Below are 9,174 nucleotides of genomic sequence, written 5' to 3'. Positions count from 1 at the left end.
GACTTAGCCTATGCACATGCACACAAGTGCATACAAGGTCTCTCTGCCTCTTCTCTCTCTCCATTTTACTTTCTCTCACCCCAACAGGCCTCTTAGCAACAGAAGACTTCTTAAGCACCCTACTTCAAGGACACAAGGCAGACTAAATAAAATATGTAACAGCATTCTAGAGCCTCTTAACTTCATCCCAATTGTAATTACCCAGCTGCTCACAAACAGATGTATAGTAGCAATAAGCTCAGATGCACCCTTCAATCTTAGCTTTAGTAGAACACACACCAGGGTGGTTTGCAATTGTCAGTCAGGGTGGTTTGCAATTATGGTCTGCAATATATGCCAAATGAGCCAAGTAAGAGCATACTACCAGGGGTTGAAACATAAACCATGTGGATTGTACATGGTTTATATGGGTATACAGGGCAGTTAAAAATAAACGTTACTTTTTCTATGAGATTTCATATATTTTTATATAAGCCAGACATTTTAACACAATACTATGCAATTCAAGCCTTGCAAAGATTTTAATGAACGAAACCCAAAATCTTGCAGCATACTCCAAACAGAATAGGAATAATGAAAGATGGACAATGTAGCCTTTGTGTTTATTTCTTATGATTTGCAAACACAGTGAAGTGAACACAGCTTCCCAGTGTCCACCCTATTGATGGAATGGTAAACAGTTCACAGCCAATTCCCACTTCAGATTAGCAGGGAAATGGCTAAATTGACCTCTATCTAGACTCATTCTCCTCAGAGATGGACAATTCATCCATATCCACTCCCTCTCATCTAATCTATCCCTCCCCTTTTCATCCATCCCATGTCCAACTGCATACCTGATGGGACTGTAAAGGCTGCAGGATTAGATTTTACAGCTGTAATATAATTGTGCTTCTATGGCAACCATTGAATTATTCCTCAGGCAGATGGCAATCTGAATCTTTTCAGCAAACATTGTCAGAGCACGGAAGTGGATCTTGACATTCACATAACAACCCTGGAGAACAATGGGCGTGTTCTGTATGTGTTCAAGTGTATGAACCTAGTGAACAGAAACAGCAGTGATACCATTACTCTCAAGATAATAAAAACAAGTGATTCATTCAACTACACATTTATTTAACATATTCTGTGGTGTCAAATTGGTGCTGATAAAGAAAAGGAGATGAAGAGATACTCATGCATGGATTTAGCCAATGGGTCAGCCTTACTGAATGTGGTCACTGGTTACTTGAGTCAAGATGAGGAAGTACATAAGCTTAGTACATAGGCTCAGTCAATGCTAAATCATTTTGAGTGAACTTAAAACAATAGTAACTCAAGATTCTAATAATCTGAACTAGGACTTCTGCTAAATTATTTAAATTAGCCCTTCCCTCCTCTTCCTTGTAAGAGTAGACACAGTACATTGAATGCTGTGGAGATACCAAACCATTTGGTAAAATGTTTTGTCCAATCAAAAGCATAAAGAGTAATGTTGTTACTCCATGGGAATAGTACGCATTTGTAAAGGCCCAGGTTACACACAAAATACACATACAGTATAAACTATGCCATTTCTTTGAAATGTCTGTCTTTAACTGAATTGCAATTAAGCAAAAGCCAAACCTGCAAAACACTGTTATTGAAGTGATTACCTACTACCCGGAATGTGAATCAGAACATGGAAAAAAGTAATCCTGAAATGAATCATCTCCATTTGAGCAACACGTATCTAATCCCATCCCACATATCTCCAGGTGTGGAAAAAAAGCCAATATATTATTCATTGACTTCTGGATGAAGTATCTGTTTCTCAGTCCAAAATGATCTAGCTTTATTTTCGTCATTTGATCAGGGATATAACTGAAGGATATTACAGCACTAATATTGTAAATGAATAACATCTATAATTCATCCGTGAGAATACTGATTAATTTAAATGCTCGGCCTATGTCACATATTTGACCAATTACTGCCAAATGTACCTCAGAGTCTATTTGTTGTTATACAGGCTTGCTGTAATACAGGGTTTCATCACATTAAACAGAGAAATGACTTGTTGCACATAGTATATCCTTTCAATGATGTGCCTTTGTTAAGATTATCTGATTTTAGAAAGGTATGTAAACAAATCACAGCACACATTCAATCAATCCAGTCCCCCAGAATCCTGTCTGAAAGGTTAAATGCAGGCTCCTGTTATGAACATCAATATTACCTAAATTAAGAGCACACATAAATGTATTCATACAAATGGGTGGGTCTAAACCTTAGACACTGATTGGTTAAAAGCTATGAAGTTGAAATGCCTTTTTACTCTTTTGCCTCTCACTGCACAATCCAATGTCTCATCAGCCCAGGCAGGGAAGTTCTAGACTTGATCTCCACTAATTAAAAGCATCTAGACATTATCTCACATTTCCTTAAGACTAACATGTAGTTTTCAACAGCAGAGATTTGTATAAACCTTGCTGTATATCTCTCCGACATTTGCAACATTGTTTCAATATTCAGATTCGATCTCCAACTGTCCCATAGTAAGAACGTGTATGGTTCGGGATTTGGGCCGAGAGAGAGAGAGAGGCAGGCTGCTTTTCTCAGCCAGTCGAAATCATGAATCAGCTGGCATAATTTTTATGGATATATTCAAAGAAATGTCAATTGAAAAAAGGTCAAACGAAACGAAGTGCAGCTAGTTTGCAGTCTTTCCAGCTTCAGTTTGAAGTTATTGTGTTCGCTGTGTTGTTGGCTAGCTCCCCTAAACAACAGTGTCCTAAAGAGAGAGCACATTTTCTATGCCAGGCGAAATCGTACCTCATTAGGTAATTGTTACGGATGTCTCCAAATAAATGTCACTAGCAAACAGCTTAAACAAATGCAGCTACTGTTGTTATTATGTCTGCACTGTTGGACTTGAGTGTAAATTAGCCGTAGTTGGCTAGCTACAAAGGTTTGCAAAAGAATTTACCCCCCTTGGCATTTTTCCTATTTTGTTGCCTTACAACTTGGAATTAAAATAGATTTTTGTGAGGTTTGTATCATTTGATTTACACAACATGCCTTCCACTTTGAAGATGTAAAATATCTTTTTTGTGAGAAAAAAAAACAGAACATGAGCGTGCATAATTATTCACCCCCCCCCCCCACCACCACCAAAAAAAAAAAGTCAATACTTTGTAGATCCACCTTTTGCAGAAATTACAGCTGGAATTACAGCTGCCCATTCTTCAAGGTAAAACTGCTTAGGTTCCGCTGGTGTACAGGAATCTTTAAGTCATACCACAGATTCTCAATTGGATTGAGGTCTGGGCTTTGACTAGGCCATTCAAAGACATTTAGATGTTTCCCCTTAAACCACTCATGTGTTGCTTTAGCAGTATGCTTAGGGTCATTGTGCGGCTGGAAGGTGAACCTCCGTCCCAGTCTCAAATCTCTGGAAGACTGAAACAGGTTTTCCCTCAAGAATGTCCCTGTATTTAGTGCCATCCATCATTTATTCAAATCTGACCAGTTTCCCAGTCCCTGCCAATGAAAAACATCCCCACAGCATGATGCTGCTACCACCATGCTTCACTGTGGGGATGATATTCTCAGGGTGATGAGAGGTGTTGGGTTTGTGCCAGACATAGCGTTTTCCTTGATGGCCAAAAAGCTCAATTTTAGTCTCATCTGACCAGAGTACCTCCTTCCATATGTTTGTGGAGTCTCCAACATGCCTTTTGGCGAACACCAAATATGTTTGCTTATTTTTTTTAAGCAATGTTTTTTTCTGGCCACTCTTCAGTAAAGCCCAGCTCTGTGGAGTGTACGGCTTAAAGTGGTCCTATGGATAGATACTCCAATCTCCGCTGTGGAGCTTTTCAGCTCCCTCAGGGTTATATTTGGTCTCTTTGTTGCCTCTCTGATTAATGCCCTCCTTGCCTGGCCCTCTCTTGGTAGGTTTGTTGTGGTGCCATATTCTTTCCTTTTCTTAATAATGGATTTAATGGTGCTCCATGGGATGTTCAAAATGTCTGTATTTTTTTATAACTCAACCCTTATCTGTGCTTCTCCACAAGTTTGTCCCTGACCTGTTTGGAGAGCTTCTTCGTCTTCATGGTGCCACTTGCTTGGTGGTGTTGCAGACTCTGGGGCCTTTCAGAACAGGTGTATATATACTGAGATCATGTGACAGATCATGTGACACTTAGATTGCACACAGGTGGACTTTATTGAACTAATTATGTGACTTTTGAAGGAAATTGGTTGCACCAGATCTTATTTGGGAGCTTCATTACAGCGGGGGTGAATACATATGCACGCACCACTTTCTGCTTTTTACATTTTTTTTTAAACAAGTTATTTTTTCCCCGTTTCACATCACCAATTTGGACTATTTTGTGTATGTCCATTACTTGAAATCCAAATAAAAAATCATTTAAATTACAGGTTGTAATAGAACAAAATAGGAAAAACGCCAAGGGGGATGAATACTTTTGCAAGGCACTGTAGCAATAGCAAGCAAGGGATAAGAACATTGCCAGCCAGTATGGCAATGGAACATTTAGAATGAACGACTGAGTCATGTTCATATACACAGAACAAAAAGACTGAAAGACTGGGTCGGTCTCTGGCAACCGAACCAATGGAATGAACGACCAGCCGGATTGGGTAGCAACCCTACATTTGTGTCGGGACTATATCTTGTGGAAGTATGAAATAGTATGAATAAATTCAGCAAAATAAAGTTTTTAATTAAAATATGTCAATCATTATTTTAACATGTTGGTAACCCATTATATAAAAGTGCTAATTCCCAAGAAGCCGGTATTTGGAGGATATATTGGCACTGGTTTGCAGGCCTGAGACGAACATCCATTCCAAACACCGGCTTCTCAGGCGTTATCACTTAAGTATACAATGGATGGGTCTAATCCTGAACGTTGATTGGTTAAAACCACATTCTAGCCGGTGCCTATTCCACAATAGCATTCTAGCCGGTAGCATTCATTTTAGACAATATCATTGTATTCCCATTTACTCTGTTCCATCTGACTGCGCAATCCACTGTCTATCAGTCCAGCAAGACAATTTATAGTTGAGCTCCACTGTAAAAAGCATCTAGCCATTATCTACCATTTCGTTTAGACTTGCCATTGATTTTCAATAACAGAGATTTGTATAAACCTTCCTGTCTGTTGCTCTGACATTTGCAACATTGTTTCAATATTGAAATTCAACCTCCAGCCGTCCCATAGTAAAGAACATGTAGGGGTTGGGAATCGGCACTAGAAATACAGGCAGGCAGCTTTTATCAGCCAGTCGAAATCACGAATCAGCATAGTGTTTATGGCTATATACAAAGAAATGTCAATAGAAAACAGGTAAAACGAAACGAAATGCAGCTAGTTTGCAGTCTACCCAGCTTCGGTTTGACGTGAGTGAATTAGCTGTGTTGTTGGCTAGCTCCTCTGAAGAACAGTGTCCTGATGAGAGCACATTTTCTATGCCAGGTGAAATATCGCATCATTAGCTAATTGTTATGAATGTTTCCAAATAAATGTCACTAGAAATAAATGTCTCCAAATAACCATTGCAATAGAACATTTTGTACGAAACGTTTGGGGCACGTCCATAGCTATAGAACAAAAATACTTAACGACCAGCCTGGCTTGGGTAGCAACCCTAGATTTGTGTCGGGGATATATCTTGTGCAAGGATGAAATGGTATGAATAAATTCATAAAAATAACGTTTTTTAATGAAAATATGTCAATCATTATGTTAATATAACCCGTTGTATAAAAGTGATAATGCCCTCGAAGGTGGTGTTTGGAGGATATATTGGCATGGTTTGCCAGCCCTTGTAGAAACCCATGTCAATAGATAACACATCTACTGCACCCCTACCAATTACAGTATCGAGCAATTTCTTAGATACACAGCTAGAATATCTACTTTTAAAAGATGCACATGTCTCATACAGCATCTATCATTGAAGGTGGTCCAGGGTGAACCACAGTTGTGACATTAGGCAACCTGCTGCTGTATTGGGTAGCCTACACATAAATATCCAATGTGTATCTGCTCCTCGCCCCTGCCTAATTCCGCCTAAACCGGGTGGGCTAACCTCAACACCCTGTCCTTAGTGACGGTGTAAGATACTGCAGGTGAATATGAGCTTCTGAAGGCTCAGAAAAGTGCCATTTAAACAGGTTTAGATCCACAGTGATCAAACGTTATCAATGAATGCATTCGTGAACATTATTGGTCGTCGCAAGAGGAACGGGTTTGCTCTACGTACTGTAGTGTAGACGTCGCCAACCTCGTGTCATGCCAATTTAAGGAACTCGAATTATTAATGTTGCATTCAAAGCTAGCAGACAATATGCCTGCTGCATGGACAATATGAGAATAGATGTTTTGACATCTGCCATATATAAATGCGCTAGGCCTATTCACAGTGCTCGTTGACACGGATTGAATTGTAAAACATGATTGGTTGGGTAGGCTATATCGGTTCGGTCTACATTAGAGAGCTATCTCAGTACTGTTTTTTTGTTTGTTCACTAGGCTCAGGCTGCCATATGAATAGAAGTGGCATCATCAAAGCAGATACATTCTTACCGTAGAGATGTAGGAAATGTGATGTCGCAGCGTCTTGATGAATTATATGGTTTATTGGCTGAGAAAAAAAAGCTCAGTGTTTTTATTCGCTGGGGTTAATTAATGAGAAGTGGATATGAAAACGAAGACTATCTTCCATGGCGCAAACCTCTTACGAAAATATTAATCTTGCTGCCCGGCCAATGACGCTGTTGTACAAAAGTCGCTATGAGCGAAGTAGGCCTGGTCCGTCCCACGGGGCGCATAGTCTACATGAATCTACATCAGGCAGGTAGGAGTGAGCATCACTGCAGAGCGGCGCATCATCTACATCCCTCAATTCGTAATGATGATAGCTTCTGGACGTTCCATGATAATAATTTTCTCTATGATTCTCTGTTTTTCCTGTAAACACGCCTACGTATTGAAATTAAAGTGACATCGCACAAGTAGAATAATAATAATATAATATATCCCATTTAGCAGACGCTTTTGTCCAAAGCGACTTACAAGTCGGCTGGGGCCACTACTTTTACATATGGGTGGTCCCAGCGGGAATCGAACCCACGACGCTTGGCGTTGCAAGCGCCATGCTCTACCGACTGAGCCACACAGAATACTAGCATAAGTGTAATAGGTCCAATATGTATATATAATAAACAGGGATACATAGCACATAAAGTGAAGAGAATTGAAGTCAGATGATTTCCTGGTAGCCTAAATATGTCGTTTTTGTTTTATGTTTAGGCCTTTCTAAGGTGTTTAGCCTACAATGACTAATTCCTGAACATAGGCTACACACTTAATTATTAGTCTACACCGTTTTATTGAAAGGTTGATTAAAGTTCGTATCTTGTTCGAGAATCACACAATAACTACCGTAGGCTATCAACAGAGCCATCTGTTGGTAAGAGAGAATAAACAGCCTACAACACACACAAACAATGGATAGCCAACAGTGTCTCGGGGCCTAGGGAGGTGAATAGTGATGGGTATTCCGTTCAGTGAGCGGTTTGGCTCACAAACGGCTCGATAAAATCAAATATGTTTTGTATTGTTTCAAGTCAGTTTGCGATAGTTTGACTATGATTGGTGTTAAAGCAATTGTAATTATATTATTAAATTAAATCATACTTAACCACAATGTATTTAAAAATGCATTGGTTTGTTATGAAAAATAATGCTATTAAACATTTGCATTTAGAGTATAACTTTAGAATGTATATAAACAAAGTGCATATAAATCTAACCATTGAAAACGAATACAATCTGAACAGCATAATAGAATATTGCACCATATCAGAAAAAAAACTTGCAAAACTGCAGCATCCCACCTGAAACATTAAACTGGTCCATCTTTTCTCTCTCTTCTTTATTGCCATGTTATAACCAGCAGCACACAGCAATGCTGACCATATTTTGCTTTTATGAGAGATTTGCATTCAGAAATGCAAGCTGCCTCACTTTCGAGGGGCTGATGCGGTTTCTTCTCTCAGTAATTATTTGTTCCGTTTTCGAGAAGACCCTCTCAGAGGGAACGGATGTGGCCACTATGCAGAGTCTCCCTGTAATGACTTTAGTAAGCCGTGGGTAGACAGAGGCCTTGTTCTTCCACTAGCTCAGATCCTGCTGAGGGATTCCTTCGTGCTGCATCCCCAGTTACTCTCTCGTCCAACAACATCTGCTCCATCTGATCTCTCTTCTTCCTGTTGCCCTGGTGCCTGAGCCAGCTGACCGCTGGGGCTCTCCCTCCCTGCTGCTGAAGTTATTCTTTGAAGAGCCTCATCAATCGCTCTGGCAACACTGAAGGCTAACTTCTTAAACCTGGGGTCAAGTGCAGCGGTTTCTGATAGCACGTGATTATGTTCCATTCTGTGTAACTTCCTGTCCGTTGATGAACATAGGGTCTCCATCAACTCTGTCACATGTCCTGTGGTTACATTTGCTTCTCTCTGGTGGCTAGCTGTGATTTGCTGCAGACCCTTGCACAGGAGTACCATTTTTGAGTCTGTCACATAGCTGAAAATAGAGAACAGTGTCACGCCCTGGTCAAAATTTATTATGTTTATCTTCATTTATTGGGTCAGGCCAGGGTGTGACATGGGTTTATTGTGGTGTGTTTCGTCTTGGGGTTTAGTGGGGTGTATAGCATAGTCTATGGCTGCCTGAGGCGGTTCTCAATCAGAGTCAGGTGATTATCGTTGTCTCTGATTGGGAACCATATTTAGGCAGCCATATTCTTTGTGTTTTGTGGGTGATTGTTCCTGTCTCTGTGTTTAGTTTCACTAGATAGGCTGTATAGTTTTTTCACGTTTCCGTCTGTTGTTTTTTTTGTACATTTCAGTATTTTCATGTCTAGTCATTTTTCAACAATAAATATGAGTAACCACCACGCTGCATTTTGGTCCGCTCCTCCTTCAACAGAAGAACGCTGTTACAGAATCACCCACCACAACAGGACCAAGCGGCGTGGTGACAAGCAGCGGCAGCAGGAGCAGCGAAAGGAGGAATGGACATGGGAAGACGTTTTGGAAGGCAAGGTTTGTTACACTTGGGAGGAGATACTGGCTGGAAGAGATCGCCTCCCATGGGAACAGGTGAAGGCACT

The 9,174-nt window shown here is 40.2% G+C and overlaps 1 protein-coding gene across 3 annotated transcripts in view; it reads right to left on the bottom strand.

Annotated features, from left to right (window-relative positions):
- The window catches only part of LOC135512313 (receptor-type tyrosine-protein phosphatase epsilon-like), a 76,142-nt gene extending 69,256 nt beyond the window's left edge, over positions 1 to 6,886 (bottom strand). For 2 of the 3 annotated variants that reach the window (XM_064934216.1, XM_064934218.1), the window contains exon 1: positions 6,588 to 6,886. The gene's annotated coding sequence lies outside the window, so the exon portion shown is untranslated. The remainder of the gene's footprint in view (positions 1 to 6,587) is intronic. The other variant, XM_064934219.1, reaches the window with a different exon arrangement.
- Positions 6,887 to 9,174: the final 2,288 nt, after the last annotated feature.

This window comes from Oncorhynchus masou, chromosome 24 (genome assembly GCF_036934945.1).
Source record: "Oncorhynchus masou masou isolate Uvic2021 chromosome 24, UVic_Omas_1.1, whole genome shotgun sequence".
NCBI classification, from domain to species: Eukaryota; Metazoa; Chordata; class Actinopteri; order Salmoniformes; family Salmonidae; genus Oncorhynchus; species Oncorhynchus masou.
This window is presented reverse-complemented; position numbering and strand designations above follow the sequence as displayed.